The following is a 13,046-nucleotide window of genomic DNA, read 5'->3' on the forward strand; positions in this document are numbered from 1 at the left end:
TCTTGCCTCCTTTGTCAAATATTAATTGAGCATAACGACTTGGGTTGATTTCTGAGTTCTCTGTTCTGTTCCGTTGGTCTATATGTCTGTTCTTGTGCAAGTACCAGGCAGTTTTTGAAAACTGTGGCTTGGTAATATAGCTTGATATCTGGTATTGTGATCCCTCCAACTTTGTTCTTCTTTCTCAGGATTGCTGTGGCTATTTGGGGTCTTTTTTTATTCCAGATGAATTTTTGGAGAGTTTGTTCTAGATCTTTGAACTATGCCGTTGGTATTTTAATGGGAATTGCATTGCATCTGTAGATTGCTTTGGGTAGTATGGATATTTTAATGATGTTGATTCTACCAATCCATGAACATGGTATGTTACTCCATTTGGTTATGTCTTCTTCTGTCTCTTTTTTCAATGTCCTGTAGTTTTCTGAGTACAGGTCTTTTACCTCCTTAGTTAAGTTCATTCCTAGGTATATTAATTTTTTTGGTGCAATGGTAAATGGGATTTTTTTTTCATTTATCTTTCTGTGAGTTCATTATTGGTGTATAAAAAGGGCATAGATTTCTGGGTGGAACTGGAGAGCATTATGCTAAGCGCAATAAGCCTGTCGGAGAAAGATAAATATCACAGGATCTCACTCATATGTGGGATATAATGATCAACATAATTTGATGAACAAAAATAGATCCAGAGACAAATGGCAGGGGAGGGGGGGAGGGTTAGTGAGCAACCAAAGGACTTGTACGCATGCATATTAGCATAACCAATGGACACAGACACTGGGGCGGTGGGGGCTTGCCCAGGGTGGGAATGGCTGGAGAGGGGAGCGGTCAATTAGGGAAAATCGAGACTTATGTAAAACTTTAGACAATAAAAAAACAAACAAAAAACAAACCCAGAAAAAAAAAATACCCTCAGGTGATGGTTAAAAAAAATGAAGAAAGAAAGAAAACTTTCTGGACTAGCAGTAAACAATATTTATATACTCACAAGAAAAACAAACAAACATGTAGGATGTGCTAGAATGTGAACTCTTTGAGGAGCAAAATTGTTGTTTTCTATGTCCTCAGCCTGAAGCACTGTACCAGGAACATTCTACTTGGTTCAAAAATATTCCACTAATCGAGATGAACGGAGCCTCGTTTACAGGTGAGGGAGATGAACTCGGAGACAGTGACTGGTTTTTCCGGGTCGCAGAGCTATGATGGAACTTATACTCCTGGCCATTGTTCTGGTGCCACTGGCCCATGTAGCAACAGAGAGTGAGGATTGTGATGGGAAAAGCTGGAGGGGGGGAAAGGCAGATGCATGAAATCTAGACCAGCTGCAACTTAGGAGGTAACTCATGTTTTTTGCTGGACCTCATGGTAATTGTCTCCCTAGGATTTTTTGCCACCACCCCAAAGCCCACTTTTCACTTGTGCCTGCCCAGCAAAACCTCAACCCTAGGTCAGTGTTGAATTCGTTCTACCCCCAGGCTTGGTGGTAGAAAACCAGGTGACTGGACAGGATACCATTATCACACATTTAATGGTTCTAGTGCTTAATGAAGTTCCCGGGACACAGTAGGCACTTGGTATACCTTTACTGAAACAGGACGTGAGTAAGTGACCGAATGAGCTAATCTTGGTCCAAATAAGGACCCATAGTTGTCTTTGGTCAGCTCATTCCATTCCCCAAATCCTTGAAGGTGGTAACAGAGAGCAGCTGCGAGCTTCTTTTCTGGAGTTCAAATCCCAGCTCCAGCATTTCCCAGCATCATACTCCTGGGCAGTTTACTTCCTCTTTCTGCCTTTGGACCCCCACGGGAAAACGAGGAAGGTGGGAGGATTAAATGAATTAAGTCCATGTCAAGTGATTTACATCTGCCTGGACATCCGTGAATAGTAGCCTGTTATTGTTACTGCAACTGCAGCCAACAGCAGCCTCTGACTCTGACTCCGAGGAGAATCTTGCCCTCTATTTGGAGGAGACTTGGAGTCACCAGGTGTGAGTCATCTCACCTTCTTACTCCCACTCCCAGATCACAAACTCCATTTGCATGTTAAAAGATGACAACTTCAAGAGTGTAACTGCAGGGTAGGTAATCCAAGAGAATGCCTGTACTGTACAGCTGGGGAAATTGAGACCCTGAAGTGTAGGCTCCCACTGTTGGCTTTTGTTGTTAAAATGCAGGTGCTGACAAGCTTTGATTATGAGCCATTCAAGGCTAGGTTAAAAAAAAAAACCCAGCCCCACCCCTCCTGTGTTTTAGAGATCTTGTTTGATTTTAGTAACTGACCATTTGGGCTGCTTGTTTTCTCTCTTGCTGGGCTTTCAGTTCCCACTCTTATGTTTTAAGTTCACCTGCAGATAGCCTAGGCTCCACCCTCCACCCCAGTAAAAGCAGAACCCCAGGCCGCTCTCTCTCTTTCTACTTGCACCCTCGCAGTGTGGTCCTAGGTGTGCCATGTACTTTTCAGGACTTGTAAGTAAGAAACTCTTCATTTTTCCCATAGTTTCCTGATAGTTATGGCTGAAGGTGTCTTGTGGTCATAATAAGAACTACAAGGGCTGGCCCAGCCATAGCATTGGTTATCCATAGGCTGAGACTGGCACAAAAGAGACCTATCAGTGAAGTGACTCCCCACACTGGGACCCACACACATTGACTCCCAGCCCAGAATGTTTCTCCTGCTGTCTTCTCTAAGCACACAGCCAATCATTTGTTCTGTGCTTTGATCTGCCCTGATGCTGGAAATCTATTCATGCCATCTTCTCTCTTCAGTTTATTCTAACAGGAGAGGAGCTAGGGTGCATTGTGCAATCCTGCCCTCTGCTGGGTAACACTCATATTATCTCGAAGGGAAGAGCATAAGTCCCCCAGACATCTCACGGAACAATTCCCTCTCTACGGAGAAAAGGCAATCCGTGGGTACCTTGAGGGGTGTGTGTGTCAGGGCGGTTCCCGGAAATCTACTACTGGGTAGGAAGCAAAGTGCTTTTATTAAAGGAACAGGGGCCGAGCAGTGGGAGGGTTAATATTTCCTTCAAGAGGAATCTTGGAAATGCCACTACTGCAGCCACCTCACCACTAGTCTTGCCAGGTCTCACACTCTGGACTAGTGCTCAGAGGTGTTTGGCAGTAGTCCTGGTCTTTTTTAGTTTGTTGAGTATGAACACTTGGAATCAGTTCACAAAGATATGGAAGAGCAGATGTCAAGATAAAGAAGGAGAGAAAAAATGTTGCTAAAGCTGTCATCTTTCTTAAAAAAAGTAGGATAAGATTAAGCTGTGACTGAATGTAGCTATGAGTGTGCCCATCATGTCAAAGGGAGCGTGGCAGCTTCACAGGGAACCCCGTGCATCTCCATCCTGGCAGCATCTTGCTGACTGAGTTCCTCGCTCTTTCTTGTAAGTCTGCATACTCCACGGGGACAGAGCCTGTGCTCACCTTGTTTGCTGCTGCTGTGTCCCCAGAACCTACGCACGGAGCCCTGGATTCCTGAGGCGCTCAGTGGTTAGGGATGGCCTGACCAAGTCAAACTCTACTGACTGCCTCTCAGTCACGTTGGGAGTTTATAGGTGAAAAGTTCCTTCGTGTTTGGAGTGAGCACCCAGTGTGGGTCATTGCATTGCAGCTGTTTAGTCTCCCAGACTGTTTATTACCACAGCCAAGGAATTCATCGGACTAAAACTGTGAATCTGTCTTAACATTTTCAATGTTGAGCCTACCATTTTTTCAAAAGGTTTGACCATATGAGTGACAAGCATTAATTTCATTATTTGTTTCAGCATCAAATGCGTGATTCTATTAACAAAGGTTTGATATTGGGTCTGGCACTTATTTGGCTATGAGGATTTGGACAAGTTATTGACTGTTTCTGTTTTTGCATCTGTTACATGGAGATGTACTATGGTATTTACATGGGAAATAGTAACTATTTCATACGTTCGTGGTTTGTTTGTTTTTAAGAATAAATGAGTTAATGTGTCTCATTTACCTGGCACCATAGCTGATACATGGAAAATGCTTAGTCAATGTTATTGTTATCAGAAGGAGAAAGAGGAGAAGGAGGAGGAAGATGGGAAAGGGAGGGAGGGAAAGAATAGTAATAGTTGTTTCAGGTACAATAAACGATTTCATAATTTTTGCTATGTTGCCTATTAGGCATAATGGTTATTAAATCTCATTAATTAAAGTAGCCTTACTTTTATATAGATAAACAATTTTTTTTGTTTTAACTTATCAGATTATCTAGGTGGAGAAATGACTTTAAAAAATAGTATTTCTTTTTTTCTTATTTCAAAAAGTAATGTAAAACAGAAAAGTTACAATTAACTCCTTCACTCAAAGTTAACTACTCTACTACTCTATAACCTTTATTGATTGATTTCAGAGAGAAAGGGGGAGAGAGAGAGAAAGAGAGAGAGAGAGAGAGAGAGAGAGAGAGAGAGAGATTTGTTGTTCCACTTATTTATGCATTCATTGGTTGATTCTTGTATATGCCCTGACCGGGGATAGTACCTAAAACCTTGGTTTATGGAGATGACGTTCTAACCAACTGAGCTAACCTGACCAGGGCAAGGCATATATATATAAATATATATATATTGCAAATAGACCAAATGGCGAAACAACCGGTTGCTATGATGTGCGCTGACCACTAGGAGGCGCATGCAGAACATGGTGGGCGTTGGCAGCAGGCAGCAGAGCACGGAACATGGCAGGCATTGGCCATGGTGGGAGGGTGGAGCAGGTGAGCCGGGGTGTCAGACCAAGGTAGAGCACCGGTCACTGTCATTGGGGTGAGCCTCTGGTGGTTACTGAAAATTCTTTGCTCCCGTGCGCCACAATCCCACCCGACGCTTGCACCTGCTGCTGGCCCCAATTGCTGCGTGTCATCTGTGGGTGCGAGCAGGGCAGGGCCGGCATCGTCAGTGTGTGGGAGCGGTGGTGGCGGGAGCGGGACTGCTGGCAGTGAGGGGACCTGGGTCCGTGGCGGGAGGGACCAAGCGGGGGCGCAGAGGTTGGGCCAAGATCTGCCCCTGTGTCCACCACAGCCTCACGGTCCACAGTTCCTTTCAAGGTGCATGAATTCGTGCTCTGGGCCCCCAGTATTTTATAAAACTGTCATCATTGAAATTATTCTGCTTTAGAACTTGCTCTCTCACTTTTTATTGCATCTCTTCTCCCATAACACTAAAAATCAAATGTTAGAAGAGTATTTAAAGGCTGAAGAGTATCCACTTACATGGACCCACTATAATAAAGTTAAACAGAATTTCCGTTGTGGGACATTAGGTGGTTCCAAATTATACTGCATGATAATGAATGCTGTGGGGTACCTCCTGAAGACTAAATTTTTGCACACATTCTTAATACTTTTATTGGGAGTAATAGTTTTAGCAGAGAAGTCGGTAGGGTAAAAGGTACAGTCAGCATCTGTGAGGATAATTTTCTCAATACCACACATGGTTTAATTCTCAGAACCGGGTCACAAATGGCCACTGCATTTCCAAAATGGTGAAAGATAAGAAAAGGTCTTGTATCCAAACTCCAAATTCTTGGCTTCCTTAACTTTCTTGAATCATTTTCTTGGTCCATTCATCCTAAACCCCTGCTCTCCATTTTTTAACCTTCTCAGAGATTTCTGAATGGCAGTCCAGTTGCTCCCTGTGCCTCCCCTGGGAAGCAGTAGTACGCTTGGGCCATGGACTCAGTGGTGTGCTGGTAAATGTGTGACAACTGGCTCTGCAGAGGGTGAGGGAAGCCCTGCTTTATAGCATTTGCCAATTTCTGTGGTGTAAACACTCCCACCATGGCCAATTTCAAACTACCAACATGGTATCACTGAATGTGAGCTTGGGAAGAAAAGTCCACAGTTGGCTCTCAAGGGCTGGAATGAGCTGTCCCCAGAACACCACCATGGCTATCAAAGGATAGCCAACACACTCACTATTTCCCTATCCCCACCCCGTTCCCCAAGGGAGCTGTGAAGTCCAAGAGGCAGGACACTCTTTTCATACCTCGTTACCTTTGGTTTCCATTAGAGCCTTGAGAAGAACCAGTTATGACTTTAGTTGCAAAAGAAAGCACCTCATTGTCTATACTTCCCATTCCTCCCTCCTCCCCCACCACCAATATTTTCCATCTTATTGTAGAGACTTTATGCTACAAGGAGCTTATACTAAATGAAATCAGCTTATACTAAAATGAAAATGACTACTATAGGATTCTTTCCTGTTTAGGCTGTGGTCAACAGAAAATAATGGTGTCAGATGTCAGAAACATCCTTTTGCATCAACTACTTCATTATACAACTTAAAAATTAAAATGCCTAGCTGTCCCTTAGCATGTCCAATTACATTTCAGTTATTTTTTTGCAAATATTTCCTGAGTGTCCTATATGTTAGGGACATTAGATGCAGGGATGGACCAAGCTGGCCAGTAAGAAGTGCCATATATTGAGCATTTCCAGGTGTCAAGGTGATAAACAATTTGCATATATTATCCATGTAGTTCAGTCTTCATAGTGAGCCTGCATGGAAGATTATCTTCATCCTCAAGAAACACACACACACACACACACACACACAAGAAACAGATGTTTGGAACCACACTTACCTCACTAATTACCAGCTCCAGGTCTTCTTCTTGGTCATTCTGTATTCGTCTGCTGGATACCTCCCATGATACAGAACCACTGTCTGGGTGACTTAAACAACAGAAATCTGTCTTCTCACAGACGCTGGAGACCAGAAGGCCCAGATCAAGGTCTGGCAGGGCTGGTTTCTGGAGAGAGCTTTCTTCCTGGCTTGCAGATGGCCACCTTCTCACTGTGTTCTCACATGGTAGAGAGAGGAAGGCAGAGAGGGAGGGGGGGGGAGGTAGAGAGAAAGAGAGAGAGAGAAAGAGATATCTAAAGATCTTGGCTCTCTCTTCCTCTTCTTCTAACATGCTTGTTTTCCTCCAACAGTTCCAGATATATATACAAATTTGGAGGCATGAAAATGATAACTGGAAACTGGTCTGTGCCCACAGCCATCATCCTGTGGAGTATACAGCGAAGAAGAAGGTAGGCTTTAATGAAATGTTCATGGGTAGCAACAAAAACAAAGTATGATTTATACCCCAGCATAGATGAATTTTAAATGCGCTATACTAAGGGAAAGAAGCAGACTCAAAGGCTACCTAATACATGATTCCACTTATATGACATCCTGGAAAAGGTTAAACTGCAGGGACAGAAAACAGGTCAGTGGTTTGTTGCTCTTTTGGGGGTAGGATTCGGGGATAATTTCAAAGGAGCATGAGGAAACTTGGGGATGATGGAACTGTCCATACCTCGAGTGTGATGGTGGTTACACAACTCTATGCATTTGTCAAAACCGACAGAGGTATATCATAAGAAATTTTCTTTTAACTATATGTAAATTTTACTTGGGGAATGTCTGGGGTCTCTATCATCTTTGTGATGTGAAGTCTGGGTTCACGGCTGTTCATCAGGGTCTGTCCGTCTTCCTCCTTGCCTGCGTGGACATTCATCATACCCAATTAGAGACACTCTTCATACACAACTTAGTTCTCAGTAAACATAAATCTTACTTCTCCCTTTGTCTGTGACTTTATTGTGTCTTTATCGATTTCTCTGTCGGGGAAATAGGCTTGGTTCTGGGCAATTTCATTTGTGTTGGATGGCATTACACACACAACAGTCCTGTGAGATCAATATAGTTATCCCTATAGCTATCCCCAATTTCCTGACTTAGAAACTAAGTCTCGTGCTTTCTTCAGACATCTTGCCTGTGCTCACCCAAGTGATAAATTGGTAGGGCAGTGTTTCAATGCTGGTATGGCAGATATGAGAGATGTTTGGTTTTGGCTTCCTGGTTCATTTGTCTCGTGTTAAATATTTCCAGGTTTCATTGAATGACAGTGTCCATCAGAACAGGACTTAACAGAAACCCCAACTCAGGAGGCCTAAGCCACAGGGAGAATTTACTGGCTTGTGAATTTCAAGCCCAAAGGCATGAAGGGCTTTAGGTAAGGTTCAATCCACTGACTCAACAATGCCATTCTGCGCTGTTTTTTTTCACCTTGGCACTCTAGTTTCTATGTAATATAGGCTAGTAATCCAATGAATATTTTTTTGCGATCCCAAGAGAATAGTCAGCATCAACTGAAGGTTCTTTCTCCACGGTCCCCTCGTCTTCCTTCACAACTTATCCGATCACATGCCCAGCTCTGAGATAATTATTGTGGACACGGTGTTGGATCCGTTGATTGACTTAAGCCAATCCCGAACTGAACCACAAGGCTGGGAAATACAGTTCTGTTCAGAGGAGAGAGTGGGGTAGGATGCTGGGGAGGCTCCCAGAGTATCTGCTACAGTCTTCAAGTCTGACCAAAAAGCGAATTCACCAGCCAAAAATATGTTTCCTATTATCTGAGTCTGTCTTGTCAACATCTTTTATTTGTGGAGGCTCAGACGGGGTGGGGCGCGGGCAGTTTCTGGGGCAGCACCCCAAGCCTGCTGCGGTGTCATCACTTCTCGGCCAGGATGCAGGCGAAAGGGCTGGAGCGGGGCTTTGGAATGGGACTGCGTTTGGGTGTTGGAGGAGCCTTTTTTAAGCAAACAAACTGAAGCAGGATTCTACGTTGCCAGCTCTTCCTTTTCTTTCTAAATCCACAAGCATCCGAAACCTTCCACGGATAGAATTCTGGTGAGAGTGGAGAGAAGAGGTTTGCGGTCACTTTTGTACAATAATTAGAATAAACATTTATTTAGTATTTTATTCAGCATATATTTATGAGATTTATAAGCCAACAGAATGCGAAGTCGGCTGAGTACTGTGTTAAAGATGTAGTTTCCTTAAACCACATTCCCTTATCCAAAGATCTCCATGTGGAATGTATCCTGGGTCCAGGTGGCGCTTTTGGTCTCCCCCCATGACTCAGTGACAGAGACCACCAATTGTCCCTAATATCTGTTCTTCCATTTTTTTACAGTAGTAATAATAGACTAAATAATAACAGAATTAAAAAGTTACATTTCTTAGTCTCCTTTAAGACTACACACGATGGGACGTAAGCAGAAGTGGTGTGCACAACCTCTAGCGAGTGTTCTTCAAGGGAGGATGTGTGGTTTTCTCCTCTTTCCTCCCTCCTCCTGGCCTCTTGGATCGGAAGGGAGAACTGTGTGCCGACAGGTGGAGCAGCAGGTAGGGAGAATCAGGTTTTGGTGAGGTGGGATCACATGCCAGACCTGGACTATCTGTGTTTATGTGTAAGATAAAAAAACGTACCTGTACAAGCCATTCCAAAGTTATTTGTCTGTCACTTGCAGCATCAGTGTAGTCACAATAATAGCTAATGGTTAAAATAGTGCCAGGCACACAGTGAGGCTTCTATAATTGCTTTACATAGACTTGGTGAACCTTTACAATAACCTCAGGAGATGTACTCTTGACCCATTTTATAGACAAGGAAAGTCAACCCGAAGTCAAACACATCTGAACTAGTGTGGTAGGGATTTGACCCTCGGCGGTCGGGCCTCAGGGTCCCAGCTCCCCATCTCCATGTTGCCTTTATTTAATACAAATTCCATCCAGCACAGTCTGTTGGAGGAACCCAGGGAGGAGTTCAAGTCTAGCGCAGCACACGGAGGAAGTTATTAAATTGTAGCTTCTTTCAAAAATTGCTTCTGATGAATCTAATGCAAATAATCTGAACCATATGGATTAAATTGACATTAAAATATACATATGGGTTTTTAAGTTGAGAGCAAAGCGTGTGGCCAAATACAAAGTGTATTTTCTTGAGCTTGGAAGCTTAGAAAATTGGCCTGGAAGGTTGTACAGCCCAAGAACATAGAGCTTGATCTATTTCTAATTAATCTGGCTTTGTGGTCCTTTTGGAGGCTATTTGGCTAAATCGCAGATGAGCGGGAGTGCGGCCTGGACCATATCTCAAGCTCCCGAAGGCAAGTGTGTCTTCAGCGTTTTAAATCTAATTTAATGGTTGTAACCTGAGCAACCTACTTTCTTGTCAATAGAATATTTTCCTTGTTTCTATTCCAAGATTTTATACTTAAAAATCCCTACACGCCTTTCTAAGCTGGGGCAAGCAGTTTTGATAAAACTGGATTCATATTCATGTTCAAGGCAACAGAGACCTAGAAATATTTTCTCCTGACTTTTGCTGGGCTTTGTAAGTTTGTTTACTCATTCATAAGCAAGCATAGAGTAAACGGTGTCTATTAATAATGGCTTTGCACAAGTTCCTCCACAAACATTATCTCTAATTTTTACAACAAATCTGAGATCAATTAAAGGTGCTTTGCACATAGTAAGTAACTAAGAAGGATAGTTGTAGTTATTATCATTATTTTCAAGGCTGTATGCTAGGCAAAGACAAAAAAAGCACAGAGTTAGAAAACATAGGGCACATGTGCCATCCTCTCTTCTTAACCTTGACAGGTATTGGATAATTATTCATTTATTCAAATGTCAATCAAATATTAATTCAACACCTATTATTAGCCAGATACTATGCTAAATACTGAGCATAAAACAGTTAAATAGATACCTGGTTCCAGTTTCAAGGACCTTCCTTACAGTCTAGAGCAGCACAGTCCAATAAATATATAATGTGAGCTGCATATATAATTTAGGTTTTCTAGGCTTCACATTAGAAAGTATAAAAAAACAGGAGAAATTAACCTGTTAATTTCATAAACTTATTAATTTAATAAACTATTGTTAATATATTTTGTTTCCATTATCTCTAAATGATTATCATTTCAGCATATACTCAATATACAGTTATTAATAAGATATTATACATTATTTTTCCATACTGAGTCTTCAAAATTTAGTGTGGTTTTCACACATATAGCACATCTCAATTAAGATGCTAAATTTCTGGAAATAGTTGATCTATATTTAGAGTTCATAAAATATACAATTGAAAAGTAGATTCACATACTCAGGTTGTTCCAAGCTTTTGAAATTTCCATTGGGTAAATCAAACACTAGCTTTTAAATTTAAACTAATTAAAATGAAAGAAAATTTAAAATTCAATTTCTCCATCATAGCCACATTTCAAGTGCTCAATAGCCATCTGTGACCGGTGGTTACTATACTGGACATTGCAGATCTAGAGAGGGCAGTGGCCATAAGTAATCATGGAGAGAGTAGTTCAGTTAGACATGTGACGGGTATTTCAAAGGAGTGGTATGTTGTGTGATGAGTGTGCCTAACAGGAGGCTCAGCACCTGGCTGGGGAGATCAGGACATGTTCCTTGAGGAAGAAGTGTTTCATCTGAAGTCTGAAGGGAGAGGAGGAGTTGTTCAGATGAAGCAGTCAGGAGGAAAGGTCATGTGCAAAGGTCCTGTGACAGGAGAGATTACAAATTTAAGAGTGAACAGAAGAATGTACGTGTGGCTGGAATTAAAAAAAATAAATAAAAGAGGAGTGGCTGAGAGAAGGCTATTATGGTAGGTGGTAGGGCTAAGAGACCCACATCCTTACCATGGCCTGAGGGCATTGGAAAGTTATGGAAGGGTTTTACTCAAAGGACTTCTGTGATTGGATTTGCATTTTTGAAAAATCACTTTCCCCCCCTATTGCATGCTCTCTCAGTCCTCAATATAGTGCTCAAGACAGGAGCCATTGCCACATTCAGAATCTGCAGTGTGAGAAGGAACGCATTTCCATCTAGGAAGTTTCACTTAGAACAGAACCCAACTCTAAAATGGTGGTTCCCTGCCCCATAGCAACTAGATGCGATTAGTCCAACCCCTTCCCTGCCCATCTCATAGAAAATGAGATTCCCTCCTCAGAAATTCTTCATATTCCCGGGGATGTACGGTTGCCAGGACATTCACAGCAGCTGTACAACACCGAATTATACACTAGAAGTACAGCAGACAGGAAGTGATCAGATTTGGGGCCCAGTGATCTGTGGTGATTGGCTGCTTTCAGTTGTAAGACCTTTGGCAAATTGCTAAACTACTTAGTGACTCAGTTTCTCTATCGGGTAAATGAGGAAAACAATTCTCATCCCGTGAAATCGTTGTGAGAAGTAAATGCCATAACAAATAGTGCCTGGCACCCGGTGGCCGCTGAACAAATGTAGTTTGTCACTTTCTCTTAGCCCCTTCAAGAAGACCCTTTTCTTGCTCCAAGTATCATATTTACTCTAATAGAGGAGACAGATAAGTCGTGTTTTCCTATTCTCTTTTCTGCATGCGTCTTCACAGAAGTGTCCTCGCTTTGTGTCTAGCACTGTGCCTGGTATATGGGAGGTTCCCAGTGATATTGACTAAAATTTAGCAAAACCTATGCTCATGGAGAAGGGATCACGACAACTCAGGTGGGAGAAACTTGTGGATAAAGGAGCTGAGAAGTGAAATCAAAGGGGTGAAGTTCATTACTGTTAACCACATTGCTGCTTTTCTTTCTATTTCAAACTATACCAGAGACATCCCCCACCCCCCCAAGGGTTTAGTAGGCTGAAAGCAACTTGAAGGCAGGGACTATACATTGTACCTCAACGCAGCTTACATATGAATGTAAATCACTCCAGAGTTCTTGTTAAAATGCAGGTTCGGATCCAGCAGTTCTGTGGTGGGGCCTGAGACTCTAGATTTCTAAAAAAAGATCCTAGACCAGCCGAGGGCAAACTGCGGCCCGTTTGAAATGAATAAAACTAAAAAAAAGAAAGACCGTACCCTTTTATGTAATGATGTTTACTTTGAATTTATATTAGTTCACACAAACACTCCATCCATGCTTCTGTTCCGGCCCTCCGGTCCAGTTGAAGAACCCATTGTGGCCCTCGAGTCAAAAAGTTTGCCCACCCCTGCCCTAGGCGGTGCTGATCCTGGTGGTCCCAGATCACAGCTGGACTGGGAAGGGTCTACATCTTTTTAATTAGCATCAACATGTCCAGAATAGGATTCCCTCTGTATTTTATTCATTTGTCCATCCAGTTATATGTGTATGTCTTTTATTTCCTATTTTAAAAACAGCCTCTTTTTTTTTTTAGAGCCATTTTAGGTTCA

At 42.4% G+C, this 13,046-nt stretch overlaps 1 long non-coding RNA gene across 1 annotated transcript in view; it reads left to right on the forward strand.

Moving 5' to 3' along the window:
* The first annotated feature begins 1,063 nt into the window (after positions 1-1,063).
* LOC118674080 overlaps positions 1,064-13,046 on the forward strand; it is a 43,261-nt gene continuing 31,278 nt past the window's right edge. Inside the window, exons 1-2 of the long non-coding RNA XR_004973570.1 lie at positions 1,064-1,144; positions 6,955-7,053. This is a non-coding gene — a long non-coding RNA (uncharacterized LOC118674080). The remainder of the gene's footprint in view (positions 1,145-6,954; positions 7,054-13,046) is intronic.

The sequence above is a fragment of the Myotis myotis genome, unplaced genomic scaffold (genome assembly GCF_014108235.1).
Source record: "Myotis myotis isolate mMyoMyo1 unplaced genomic scaffold, mMyoMyo1.p scaffold_m19_p_19, whole genome shotgun sequence".
NCBI classification, from domain to species: Eukaryota; Metazoa; Chordata; class Mammalia; order Chiroptera; family Vespertilionidae; genus Myotis; species Myotis myotis.